The following is a 14271-nucleotide window of genomic DNA, read 5'->3' as shown; positions in this document are numbered from 1 at the left end:
GTACTAGAAAAGCGCGAAACATAAATTTCCGGGCGAGAATCCGAAACTCAGTATTACAGTGAACACTATTTTCTAGTGATACAATAATTTTTATGTAAATTTAAAATTTTTAATATCTGTAATTTTACGTTAATTCTTTTCTATTTACACACACACACACATATATATATATATATATATATATATATATATATATATATAGGTATATATTGTTCAGGCACGTGACACAGTCGTACACTAATGAGATTCAAGGATTCGTGGTGCAAAAGAAAACGTGTTATAATTTAATAAATCAAGTGTTTGTTATCTGGGTGCTAGAATTTAGCCACAACTAGTGTTAAGTTTGAAGGCCCCCCCACACACGATCAGTCTAAACTGTCAGTTCGGGCGTATCAGTTGGAACTCTAACAGACGGAACTGCCGTGTGTGAGCAAGGACGGTGGACTGATCAGTCTCGGATCTGATGGACTGACGAACTGATGGCTTCCCATCCCTCAGTCCGAACTGCCGTTGTGTGGGAACAGCGTCCCGCCAGTCCAAACAATCAGTCCATCAACTGGGTGTCGTGTCAGATATCTTTATTTGTACACTTTTCGTTGCTTTGCTATTTTGTTTTCATTTTTATAACTGAAAGTGCAACTGCAGTTGTAACATCCGAAATTTATTCATTGTTCTACGATTAATTTATACGTCCAACAGTAACAGCAGCCACAATACTGTATGGAATAGGCTTCAGTTCAGTCGAAACTGACAGTTTGGACTGCTCGGTTCGGACTTAGCACCTACTCTGATCGTGTGTGCAGAGGGCTTCAATTCAATCCAAACTGTCAGCAGTTCTAACTGGGAACTGTAGGTACTGATCGTGTGTGGAGGCCTTAAGGAAAATTGCGCACAGGGTAGCACATTGAAAGGTATTTTAACCATCACATTCGGGGGGGAGGGGGGAAATTGTCATTTGGGATTAGCAAACATCTATATATAGTTTTAACACAAATAGAAAGAAGAAATATTTATATACAGTACAGCCGTGCTTAAAAAAACAAGTTGCAATAAGCTTCTATTTTGAAAGAAAAAAAATTGATATTGAGCGTTACTCTTTAGAAATATGTCTCTGACATCACGTCGCATTCTGTGAATTCGTCTGTTTTCTTCAAAATTAAGGATTACCGAAATGCGAACAAACTAGAAAACAGGAAAATCTGTACTGAAATAAAAACCTACAGCGGCGATAAGCTGTGAGCGAACTAGAAACCCTAGCGGCGCAGTGATGCGACCTGCCGGCCCGGGTGAGCAGTAGGAATACACCCGGATACAATCTGAACGTGATCTGTTCCATCGGTGCCGGATAACACAATGTGCCGAACCATGGGGTGAAAAAAAAAATTCTTCTCGTGTTTTATTTGGAGTATCATCCAATAACATGCGATTCTATATTCTAAGGCAATGTAACAGAAAGATGACATCTTGGTTTCCACAGCTTTTTTTTATATACCGGTATATCTTTTAATTTTAAACATGTTTTGCTGCGTTGGACCTTAGGAGATTATTGATTGTATGATTGACTCCTGCACAAAACGTTTATCCTGTGAAATAATAATTAATATTTTTAATTGATATTTTTTTGTCTTTCATAATGTTCTAATGAAACTTTAATAAAAATTATCAAAATACACTATTTTATGGTGTTGGAAAAAATTTTTTTAAAAAAAGGTAAAATATATAATACGCTAGTACTTGTGTTTGTTACCGATAGTATAGAAGATAATAACTCTGGTGTTAACCAGCTGGGTGGTGACGGACGCCATATGCAGTAGGGACCGGAAAAATTCGCGGGTTCAATGACCTGCAGGATGGACTCCATAGTTATACGTACACTCGGTCAAATGTCACCCACTCATTGGCTGCTGTGTTGTGAGACGTCCCAACGTAGCAGCCTGTGATTCGATAAAGCTTTGGTTGTGTTTTTCTTATTGGCGCAGAGTTGCCCAGATGAGTTGTGAGCCAAAAGCAGAGCACTGAGGTATGAATATTTTGTATTTTAGCCTGTCGCGAAATGAATTCGCGAATTTTTCCGGTGTCTACGATACGCGATGCAGGCGCGAGACGGGACGGGCCGCAAACAGCGTCACGGCAGTGCGCGGAGGTCCAATCACAGGCCGGGTGTCGGAACCTTGGTCGTCGGGAAGTAAAAGTGGTTCGTCCCCGATGCGGACGCGAGATCGATTATACCTGCCCCGCGCCTCCCACCAGAAGCAGGCGGGTCGCCGCGCCGGTCGCCACATGGCGGAGTGCTCTGTCGCGCGCGGCTCTCGAGTCTCACGTCGCACTACTTTCTTGTCCTGTGCGAACATATTCCGAACCTCGCGTGTCATCGTGGGAACCCGGGACCGAAACTCAAAGGAGAATTCTTTAAAAATAAAGCCGACAGTGATGAATATAAGCAAATCATTTTTTTGACGTGACAACGTCTAATAAATCGATAAACGCCGGCTCCACGCACGAAAAAGGATGACTCATAGTACGCTTGCGCCGCATCTATCTCTCTTCAACTCGATTGAAACAACCATCTATTTGACTTTTTCGAGGCACATTAAACTTGAAACACTCCCATTAGTTTCCTACTTTTCCTATCATCGTCCTATCCTTAACAGAATAACACAGATTGGAAGAAGTTAAATAGCAAACATGTATAAAAGTTGTAGTTAAAATAACATGTTCGTTAAAGTAATAAACATATTTGAATTAATGAGTGCAAATAAAAGTAAATTTATCAATTAAATTGTAGATTTCATTTCACTCCTTCTTTGTATCCATACAAAATAGTGATAATTCAATAAGAATTATTCTTTAAAGTATACAATAATTTCATAAATGTTTGGTTATGACGTAACGTTAAACTATCGTCCGTAAACCGACTTTACAGACAAACAATTTTGTTTTTCTCAACGAAATTTCTTGACGCGAATCACCCGTAGTTTCCGCACCCGCCGCTAGAATCCGCTGGCGGAGCAGATACGTCGACTGTCGTATCATTCGATTAGCAGACCGAAATTGTAAACTATATAACTAAACGGATCCGATAAGAGCTGAAAAAAATATACTTAAAAAACTTAAAGCTTCAGACTGTTAAATTCCATAAAACAGTTAATACTGTAAAGTTTCCCCTTTGTCTTTGTGAACTTTGGTTCGCGCCATCCGCCACAGATGGTAGCATCGTGGTTGTTAAAACATTTCCTTTCCTTGGTTTCCGTCGCATTCACGAAGTTATTCCAACCAAAATGCAGTGTACCGAGAGCTAAGATGTCACGCATCAAAAAAAAAATTGGTTGCCTGTAAAGTCGGTTTACGGGCGATAGTTTAACGTGACAACGTCATAACAAAACATTGATGAAATGATTGCATACTTTTATAAATAAAATTGAATCTTTTTTATTTTAATAATAAAAGAATAAATACTTGAAGGTATACTAGTAATCAGATTTTTAAAATGCAAGAATAATTAACCTTTATTGCCGAAATTGTTGTTGTAATAAGTAATGAAAACCACATTAACTTTTCACTTCACTTTATAAACAGTCGACGAAACAGTTCACGTGTAGATGACTTGTAATTAATTTTAAAAACTGGCGTTTATCTATAAAGTTTAAATATAATTATAAACAAGTTTTCATATAAATAAACTGTAATCAAATATATATCATTAATTATATGAATCACCATAATGTTTTAGTCAGTTGTAACATAACCTATTATTACTGCACTCGCCGACAGCGTAACGGAACACAGCGTAACGTAACAATGAGCGTAACGGGACACAGCGTAACGGAACAATTCTCGTAACGGGACACAGCGTAACGGAACAATGTGCTCAACGGGATACTTTTTCGTGCGTGCAGCCGGCGTTCATCGATTTATTAGACGTTGTCACGTCAAAAAAATGGCGGGCGACCCATTGGGACGTCGAGATGCGTGGACGGACAAGAAAGAGACTGCAGGGCGCCGGGTGGGACCGCGTGGGACAGACGCGAGACGGACGTCGGACAGGTTGCCTGTCTGTGCTTTGCTTGAGAGAACTGCTGGAAAAGAGAAAGCTTAGTCGTTGCTGGGTGCATCCAGCCCTGTTCATGCTATTATGACTTTGGTCACCATACTTCCCCAATGATACAAGGACCAGCACAGGAGATAATAAACTGCACAATTAGTAAATACAAATTGCAATTTTTTTATGTAACCTACACGTCTAATGATTGTTTGTAACGTAAATTCGCCTAGTCGTCACACTCATTAGGAAGTATTTAAATGGTTACTTATGATTTATGTTCGATTATTATAAAAATTCGTGTAATTAAGTTATTCAATTTTTCTAAAATTATATATTTCGTGTTATTTTAAAGATTAAGTAAATTAGTAGTAAATTCACACAAGCTATAAAGTTTAATATTTATTTTAATTCATATGCCACCTCACCCTCTGTCTTTAAGTCCTAATAACACTCGGCCTATAGTTTATTTAACTGTCGTATATAACAATGTTTATAAACAAAATAATGTTACGATTTTAATGGGAGAACTGGGATCGTAAGGGAGAGTCCAGTTAAGTTTTATTACTGTTTTATTAATTACTAATATTTACATTACTAATAAACGATTTTACGTAAAAATGTCTTATCACCAATAACTAGCATATGAAAATGTTTATTCTCAAGTCACTCAATGTCTGTCAAGTTCCACAGTTCGCACTCCTCACTGGAGCTAGGCTCGACAGTGGTTCGCCCCTCACCTCGCGCCTGTCCGCACACTCAGTCTCGCTCCACTCTATCGCACTCTCTCGCTCCCGTCGCTCTCGGTGGGAGGGTCTCTCACTATCTTCGCCCATGTCGCACTTCCCTTCACTCGCGGAACTCTACGAACCCTCGGAGCTCCCGCGGAGGCCGGCGTCGTCGCTTATATACCCACGGCGTCCTTCTCGAAGGGACGAGAGCGGCTGTGACGAGTCGCGTCATCCCGGGCCGACCCGACGCCCGAAAATTCCAGAAAGGCGGCGTTTATTCACGCCACTCCACGCGGCGGCCTCTGTAAACCCGGAATTCCCAGGCCCCTAAAGGTGATAATAGCCCGAGGCGAGACGATGCGCTAGCAGTGGAGGGGGTAGGGGGTAGCGAGGACCCTTGTAATCCGGCCAGGCACGCGTGACTTGCCTTACGTCAGCGGGCGGCGCGTGACGTCAGTGGCCGTGCGTGGCCGCCAGCCCGCTCCGAACCTGGCGAGCATCGCTGTCCTGTATCTCTCGCGTTCGTAACAATAGTGACAATACACGATTTGATCGTATGTGATCAAAACGTATCTATTTGTAAGTGTAACTACTGCACAAATATTTTCTGCGAGCTTGGTCCATAACATGTGTTCTACAATAAGCAAACTGTTCAATACTCGAATTCCATATGTTGTTCTTCATTTCGTTCTGCGAGTCATTCCATGTTTCAAAACATAACTTCTCCTAGTTCACGCCACAAAAATATTTTAAAATCTTAATTGCTGCATTTTAAAAATTTCGTGCCGTGTAACGCCAGCCATTTGTCAAAATTTCACAACATAAAAAATATTTCTACGTCAAACATAGTGAGCAAATATATGTAACTCGTTCGACAACCAGGAGTACGGAACCGACCGCCTCGGACAACATGCCGGCGGGTAAACCGCTCGTCTTCACGGGACAAATAATTATGTACTTTCACAAAAGATTCCTCAGGAAACTAGTTACAAAGAAATAGTTTGTAATACCACGCGACAGATATTGTAACTTTGTACAACACATGGTTTGCATGTATGAAATACGTAGGGACCGGAAAAATTCGCGGTTTCGATGGCCTTCAGGTTAGACTTCAACAGTCCTTTGTATACTCGTATAGAAATTAAGTCCAATTATTTGAATATTGGAGTAAATTTCCCATGGTTTAAAAAAAAATTGTGCTTGGATGAATCATCAATAAAATTGTATAATTATGCGCTGATATTCGTAAGAAATAGTCAGCATTATCTTTAAAAAAAAACGTATTTCATGTATACAAAAATACAATATCTTTCTTGTGGTGTTACGACTACTTCTTGGCAACTGGTTTTTCCAAAAGAATCTTTTGTAAAACTGCAGAAATTTTTTTCATATATTTTTTTTCCCCCTGTGTGGTCGCATGGTCGGGCCTTGTCCGCGACCTCGCTCGCGTCACAGCTCCGCCGGCCGTTCCCGCTGACGCAGCGGTGTGCTGCCCCCTGCCCCTCCACCACCCTAGCGCGGCTAGCGGGCTGTGTCAGGAGGCTCTGGCTGTGTGGCCTGCAGTCCAGCGCGAAGCCACATCCGCGACACTCCCCACCCCGCCTATTACCATGGGGGGCGGGCGGTGGGGTAGCGCGCCTCCCGTCAGGGTTTAAAATACAAAAAATATGTTGTCTGTAAAGTCGGTTTACGGACGAAAGTTTAACGTGACAACGTCATAACAAAACATTGATGAAATTATTGCATACTTTAAAGAATAAAATTAAATCTTTTTTTATTTGAATTATCACTATTTTGTATGGATACAAAGAAGGAGTGAAATGAAATCTACAATTTGATTGATAAATTTACTTTCAGTTGCACTCGTTAATACAAATATGTTTATTACTTTAACGAACAGATTATTTTAACTATAACTTTTATGCATGTTTGCCATTTAACTTCTTCCAATCTGTGTTATTCTGTTAAGGATGGGACGATGTTAGGAAAAGTAGGAAACGAATGGGAGTGTTTCAAGTTTAATGTGCCTCGAAAAAGTCAAATCGATGGTTGTTCCAATCGAGTGGAAGAGAGATAGATGCGACGCAAGCGTACAATGAGCGTAACGGGACACATCGTAACGGGACCATGTGCGTAACGGGACAATGAGTATTCCTTTTACGTGCGTGCAGCCGAGGTTCATCGATTTATTAGACTTTGTCACGTCAAAAAAAAGTGTTTTTTTTTTTTAAACCAATCAACCTTCTTTTTTTAACTAGATTTTTTCTATTATATTAGTAATTTTTGGTTCTCCGCGTGTTCTAATGAAAGCCATGCAACATACTGCTCCCTGCTACTAATGTTGAACCAGGAAAGTGTTACGACATCAAAGAACTGAAGTCCGGCAAATATGCACGTCTGACTGGGACTTAACCACAAAAAAAAAAAAAGTATTTTCCCCCACAGGAGGAGGATTATCCATAGAATGGATGTTTCGCACAGAATTGGGGATTTACACTACAGTCTGAGATTTTCCGCATGTAATAGGAAATTTTTTTAAATAATAATAATTGACTACAATTCGCTAATTAAATTAATTTTAGAGGAGTATTCAGTTGGGTATAATTTACAACTTATTCAGGTATTTTAAATAAGTTCTTTATAAGTATATAATTTTTTTTTGTTCCTGTAAACCACAAAAGAGGAATTAACCTTTCAATAAAATTTATTAAGATATTAAAAATACATTATTTAAAAAAGTCTGGTTTTTTATATAAATAAAAACCACTTGGTTCAAACCTTGATTTAAACCAATGTGGTTTAAGTCAGCTAACTCTGCCTTCTGCCGAGGCTAACAAGGTTCGATCGTGGGCGGGTCCGGATGCAGGAATTTAGAATGGTGTCTCCGCATCCAGTCGAGGTGCGCCAGGGGCAAATGCTTCCCTCCCCTTTCAGTCGTTTGGATTCGCAAAACACTGCCAGTCAAGCAGCACACATAACCCGAGGTCTCCAGATGCTATTAAGTTTGGGCCGGGGGGGGGGGGGGGGGTGTAATTTTGAGCAAGTCTTTCTGTGTTCGCCGGAGATGTGTGACGTCTAACCTCGTTGACGAGCACATTCGAGCGTTCTCTACGTTGCAAATAGTTACACACATAATACGAAACTCGGACACGAGATCAAAAATAATGCCGAGCGTGATAAAATTGCGAAAATTGTGTTTTCAACTGTATTTCTGGACGCGGATAACACGTAGTTTCCGCACCCGCCGCTAGAATTCGCTGCCGGATCAGCTACACCGGCTATCGAATCATTCCATTTTAAGACCGAAATTATATTAAAATTGATTATATAATAATATGATTATAATGAAACGGCTCCGATAAAAGCATTCAATACTTCAAAAAATAATATTAAACCTCGGATTTGGACTTGATTTTCGACACGGAATTTTATTAAAACAGTGCCCATATTGTTATAATTTATTAAAAACTTCATACAATTAAGTTCCTCTTTGGCTTTGTGAATTTTGGTTTGCACCATCCGCCACAAATGGCAGCACCGTGGTTACACATTTCCGTTACATGCGAATTCACCAAATTACTCCTGCCAACTGCTATATACCGAGAGCTAAGATGTTACACATCAAAAAAATCGATTTGTAGTTTCTAACAATCCCGCACCCTCTTTCCGCCTTAATGTTGAATTTTTTATGTTACCCCGATTCATTGTTTAATTGTGGTTGTTGTTGTTGTTGTTGTTGTTGTTGTTGTTGTTCCAGTATTAACTGCGTAAATTAATAAGGATAATAAAACAAAGTTATTGAACTTCCATTAAATTTTTCCATTGTTCATAAAAATGCTTGAATGAAACATCAATTAAAATATAAATTTATGCTCCAATTTTCGTAATAAATACTCACCATAATGTCGAAATGCGTATTTGATATTTGCAAAAATAACCCTGTGTTTTACGAATATTGATCTTGTAGTATTACTTAACTATTTCATGGGAACCAGTTTCAAAAGGAATCTTCCGTAAAATTACAGAAAAAAATAATAGTTTCTGTGTGGCGATTCTATGGCGATCTCTGTTTCAGTATATAAATTATTTTTTCGTGATAATATAACCCGAGACACTCCTATTCACGAGACAATCGTAATTCCTTATGTTTCTGCAGGGAATCCAGTTGCCTAGAATTTCTGCTTCCAGGTGTTTGAGAAGCATTAATACTCTAAAGGAAGAATGGATGTAAAAAAATTAAACTATAAACCAAAAACATTAGGCGCAGAAATAAAATATTTTCTAAAAATCTATAATGCCTTGTAAATTCTTCAGAGTGTTTTACGTTAAAATTCAATTTCTAAGGTGAAATTTGTTCATTAAATGTGTTAAAAAAAAACTATTCTAATATTCTACATATTTAATTAACTATTCCGCAAAAATATATTCAAATATTCGACATATTTATTCACGATACTTTAGATATAGAAACCGAAATTTTGATACCTAAGAAACAAATGAAAAGTCATGGTAAGTAAGTAAATTGGTAGAGATATCAACTCTTGACATATCTTTAGCCAAATCATAGGGAACGCCTTGACGCAAACTAGATTACTTTTCAAATTGCCCCCCCCCCCCCCCCAACCAGGAAGCGTATCTGGAATACTTCAGATACTCAAGGATAAGTGTAGAGCCACGAACTATGTAGCTTCGTCTTGTCTTGTATTTTTAGTAGTCATTGTTTTCGGAAGATATAATTTACAAAATGTTCTATACGAGAGGCGAGAGTTTCGATCAATTCGATATATATATTTTTTTCTTTACGGTTGTAAAGTCTACCGAAGGTCGGGGGACTACTTTCTATGGGATTCAACTCGTGTCCGGTACAGTGTAATGAGCAGCTTGGTTTATGCCACTCACACCTCTCACCCGCTTGTGAAATTGCTGGTCTCCAATGCGCTCGTTATCGTTTTGTGTCTGCGAGTTGTTCACGCAAGGCTAATGAATATCCAACACGTAGATTTACACAGTCAATACGGGGAATTCTCCCTTATCTTGGTTGAAAATTGACTTGGCTACAACGTCACTAATTGGTATTTTAGATCCCTCTTTTATTAGGATCCCTTTTATTATTGGTAAGTAGCTAATAACTTTATTTCCAACTTTCTTTATATCCTACGAAGGATTTTCAGTACCTATTTTATTTACGACAAGAAACATCGATGTCAGAACACATTTCGCTAAGGATTAGAATCATCTGTTTATCGTTAACACGTACTTAACTTAATACCGATTATTTTTGGACCATTTAAGTAAGTAAATATTTTTATGTGTAATATATTATCGCTAGGTATACGGCATTTGGTATGAGTAATTTCGTGAATGGAACGGAAGTCGCATGGAACGGAAATGTGTGACCACGGTGCTGCCATCTGTGACGGATGGCGCGAACCAAAGTTCACAAAGCCAAAGGGAAACTTCATATTATTAAAAGCTTAATGAATTTTAACGAGATGGTCACTATTTGAATCAAATTGAAAATGAGATCTCAATTCGGGATTTAGTAATTTTTTTAAGTTTTAAAGTTTTTTTTTTTTCTCTGCAAATCGAATGATTTAATAGTCGACGTAGCTGCTCCGGCGACGAATTCTAGCGGCGGGTGTGAAAACTACGTGTGATTTGCGTCAAGAAATGTAGTTGAAAACAAAATTTGCGTATAAGATTCTACGTTACATTCCGTGTCCATGTTTTGTATTATAAGTGTATTTGCAATATGAGAACACAGTAATTTTGTCGTTACCGAAGTTAGATTTCACACATCTCTGACGAGTACTGAAAGACTCCTTCACTTGTTTTGTTTTATTCTGAATTGTAGGTAGGCCTAATAGCTCCACTGGAATGTAGAAAGTAACTGAGAGAGGATTTCAGCCAAGTTAATTAGGAGTTGTGGGTTGGTAAGAACATTGGTAACATTGCGAGACTGTGTACACTCTTACGAGGACAACTTCACTTTCTTAGTGTGCACAGCGAATTGTAGTCATTTGGATGTTAAAAAAAAATTATAAACAAATTTAATTATTTGGTTGATAATTTTAATGTACAATTCACGTTTGGTGTGCAAGCTATACATGTATGCATTAATGCTTACTCTTTCTTCTGAAGAAACTATACAAATTGTTTCGTCACAAGTCATGCGAATTAATTGCAAATGTCCATATTTGCCATTTTGGTTTTACACTGGGTTACAGCCAGATTTTAGTTAATTGATTGAATTGTGATTGAATATTTATTTGTATTTCCATTCATGGTTGTATTTGTATTTATACATGCACTTTAAACTTTAAAAGCACTATGTAATATTTTTAAAGAAACGTTAGATATTTATACTATTTATATGTACCATGATGTAGACATTTTTTAAACTCGTTAATTTTTTTTTTATGTGTGCACTAGTGAAATCATTATTTGTAAGCAAAAAAAAATCCTTCGTCCAAGTTAAGTGTCTTACTTAAGACGCGTGTGGGAAGAACCTTGCTGTTATGTTAAGATAAATCGTTTGCCGTCGTCTAGCGTACAGTTACGAGCGGATTATAATTGATCTCGCCTCAGTTATTACTGTCACAGCAGCGAGTCAGATCTGCAGGGACGCGCTTGGTTGAAACAACAGCAGATCTACATAATTGCCAGTCATGTTTAAACCTGTTGTTTTGCCCCAGGCTGAGACGGTTTAAAGCAGCTATTTATGAAACCAAGGTTCACTGAAGTACGTCTGTACACTCGTTCGGATAATTACACTACATTTTTTTTCCTGCGGTTTTGAGCAAACTTTTTTTTTTCGATGAAAGTATGGTAAAGTTTGGACCGCGCAAATCAAGTTAAGCGAGTAACTTCATGCAATGTAATTTTTTTTTTGTGAATGGAATAGAAATATTCATGTAAAATTACAGATATTAGTAGATTTTTACATTTTCATGAAAACAACTGTAAGTAATATAGGGGTTCGGATTCTTACCAGGAGCGTTTTACCCTCTGTGTTGTCACAGTATCTCCAACAGTTGAAGTTATTCGTAATCCGATCTCTGAAAAGCTTTCTGGTATTAACCGTGCAAATTAATAAGCGTAATAAAACCAAATAAAGTCAAATTATTGAATTTCCGATTATGTTTTCAGTGGCTAAAAAATATTTATGTTTTAATGAAACATCAGTTCAGGTATACAATTATATGCCGATTTTCGTAAGAAATAATTAGCATTATCTTGAAAAAGTATTTCATAGATGCAAAAATTAAACACAGCAATGGGTTGTACAAATTACAATAAATTTATTATAGTATTACAAACTATTTCCTAGCAACTGGTTTCCAAAGGAATCTTTTGTAAAAGTATAGAAAAATGTTTTTCTTCGGGGTTCTAGGAATATAGTTAGAAATATGAGTGGCATCGCCCATTAATTCCAGAATTTTTTTTTTGTCTTCTTTACATAGGCTGGACTCCTATTTGGGGCTACACAAATATTTTTCTCAGTTATAGAAATTTTAAGTTTCTGCTAATTTAATAACAATAATAGCATTTCGAAATATTTTATCAGTACATGGAATTGTTTTTATTCCAAAATTTTCGGGAACACAGCCATGCTGGATTATAGACTTTTCCGGATTATCAAATGTATATATAGTTTGGTAACACGAATTCCAAAGAATACAATCCAATTGTATCCAAAAACAAGTTGTAAGGAGCTGATCTAGTGAAAGGAAAAATATAGGTGAGCGTTTCAGTTTTAAAAAATAAAGTATCTGATATCACACTGCCCGCGATTCAGATCTCTTCTTCATAAAATCATTACAGAATAAAATAAACCCGCCATAAAACAGGAAACACCGAACTGAAATGATAACGGGCAGTAATGATAAACTTTGAGCCAATTATAAACGCCGGCAGCGCTGTAATGCGACCAGGAAGCTTAAAGTCAAAACCGGATTACACCCGGAAAAATTTGAACGCGAGCGGCTCGTGTGGTGCCGAATTACCTACATGTGCCGTACCATAGAATGCTAGATTACGTAACTTGGTCTTGTAGTACAGAAGTAGGCCTACTCATGAACGATTTACTTCCTGTGAACACAAAATAATACATAATTACGCACTTTCAAATATAATATTTAGCACAAATTATTTAAAAGGCCTATTTTTTTAATATTACTTGTACAAGAATTTTCTGACAACGTAATTAAGGCTTTTGCTTTAAATATTAATTTTACAAGATATTTTCCAAAAAATTAATTAAGGCTATATTATATTACAGTTCACCTGGACTTTAATTAAGACTGAACTTTACTGAATGCATGGGCTGTCATAAATGTATACACAGCAAGCGAATTTGTGACAGCGCGAGCGATATTTAAAATTCTCACAAAATTACTTCATTATAAACAATTCGTAAAATTATAATCTCCAATTTTTCTTCTTCTCGTAACCTGAGAAAATCTATACTATAATATTATAAAGCTGAAGAGTTTGTTTGTTTGTTTGTTTGTTTGAACGCGCTAATCTCAGGAACCACTGGTCCGATTTGAAAATTTCTTTCAGTGTTGGATAGTACATTTATCGAGGAAGGCTATAGGCTATATTATATTATCAATAACATTAGGGATCCTTACTAAAAGTCCAATTTAGAATCAAATGCGTTGTAGGGGGTTAGATACAACATGCAGTACACGTACGAAGTGTGTGTTGACAATGCCGCAGGTGCTAGAAGTTTATTTCATATTGCCTACTAACATTGTTGCCACGCACTAGATGCCTTATCATTCTTAATTTTCCCATACAAGTAAAAAACACCCGTGTGATATTAACAACGAAGCAATCAGTACCCTCATATAGAATACATAGAGATAGTGTGAGGTATATATGTAGATATAAAGAGATAAATACAGATAGAGAGATACATAGATATATAGGACTATAGATGTAGATAGAGATAAATATATATTTAGAGACATGGATAGATTATTTGTATATGTGTAACTACTTCAAACATATTACAAAACAAAACTGAATAAGGCATTGCAATGCATGGCGAGCATTAGCTAGATAATGGAATCTTTTCAATATTAGTAATCCCATATTTTTCAGTTTTTTTTTCTATATTGCTTTATAGAGTCTATATTACATAAAGACCAGGTAAATAACTATAAACTGGCAGAACAACGTCTGTCGGGATCTGAAAGTGATATAAATTATTTTGCACACTTGACATTCAAATTAAGAAGACAATTACTAACTACATCTGATCTCTAAACAGTTCCCCTTCACCCTGTGTTCAGCCCGGGCAACGCTGGGTACTGCAGCTAGTTATTTATAGTTCAAAATGTCTGCAAAAATTGCGATTTCAAAAAAAATTATAAAAATAAATCTGAAAAAAAAATTTTTTTCACTGTTTATATGTGTTAATTTTTATATATATAACTGTCCTAGCTTATACCCGCTCGCAATAGTGCGTTTAAATTAATAAGTCTTCTGTTA

The 14271-nt window shown here is 37.2% G+C and overlaps 1 protein-coding gene across 1 annotated transcript in view; it reads left to right on the top strand.

Moving 5' to 3' along the window:
• The window catches only part of LOC134539434 (serine protease HTRA2, mitochondrial), a 220226-nt gene that overhangs the window by 59903 nt on the left and 146052 nt on the right, over positions 1-14271 (top strand). The gene's annotated exons all lie outside the window — the stretch shown is intronic.

The sequence above is a fragment of the Bacillus rossius genome, chromosome 15, assembly GCF_032445375.1.
Source record: "Bacillus rossius redtenbacheri isolate Brsri chromosome 15, Brsri_v3, whole genome shotgun sequence".
Taxonomy (NCBI): Eukaryota; Metazoa; Arthropoda; class Insecta; order Phasmatodea; family Bacillidae; genus Bacillus; species Bacillus rossius.
The sequence above is the reverse complement of the archived record's forward strand: the minus strand, read 5'-3'. Positions and strand labels throughout refer to the sequence as shown.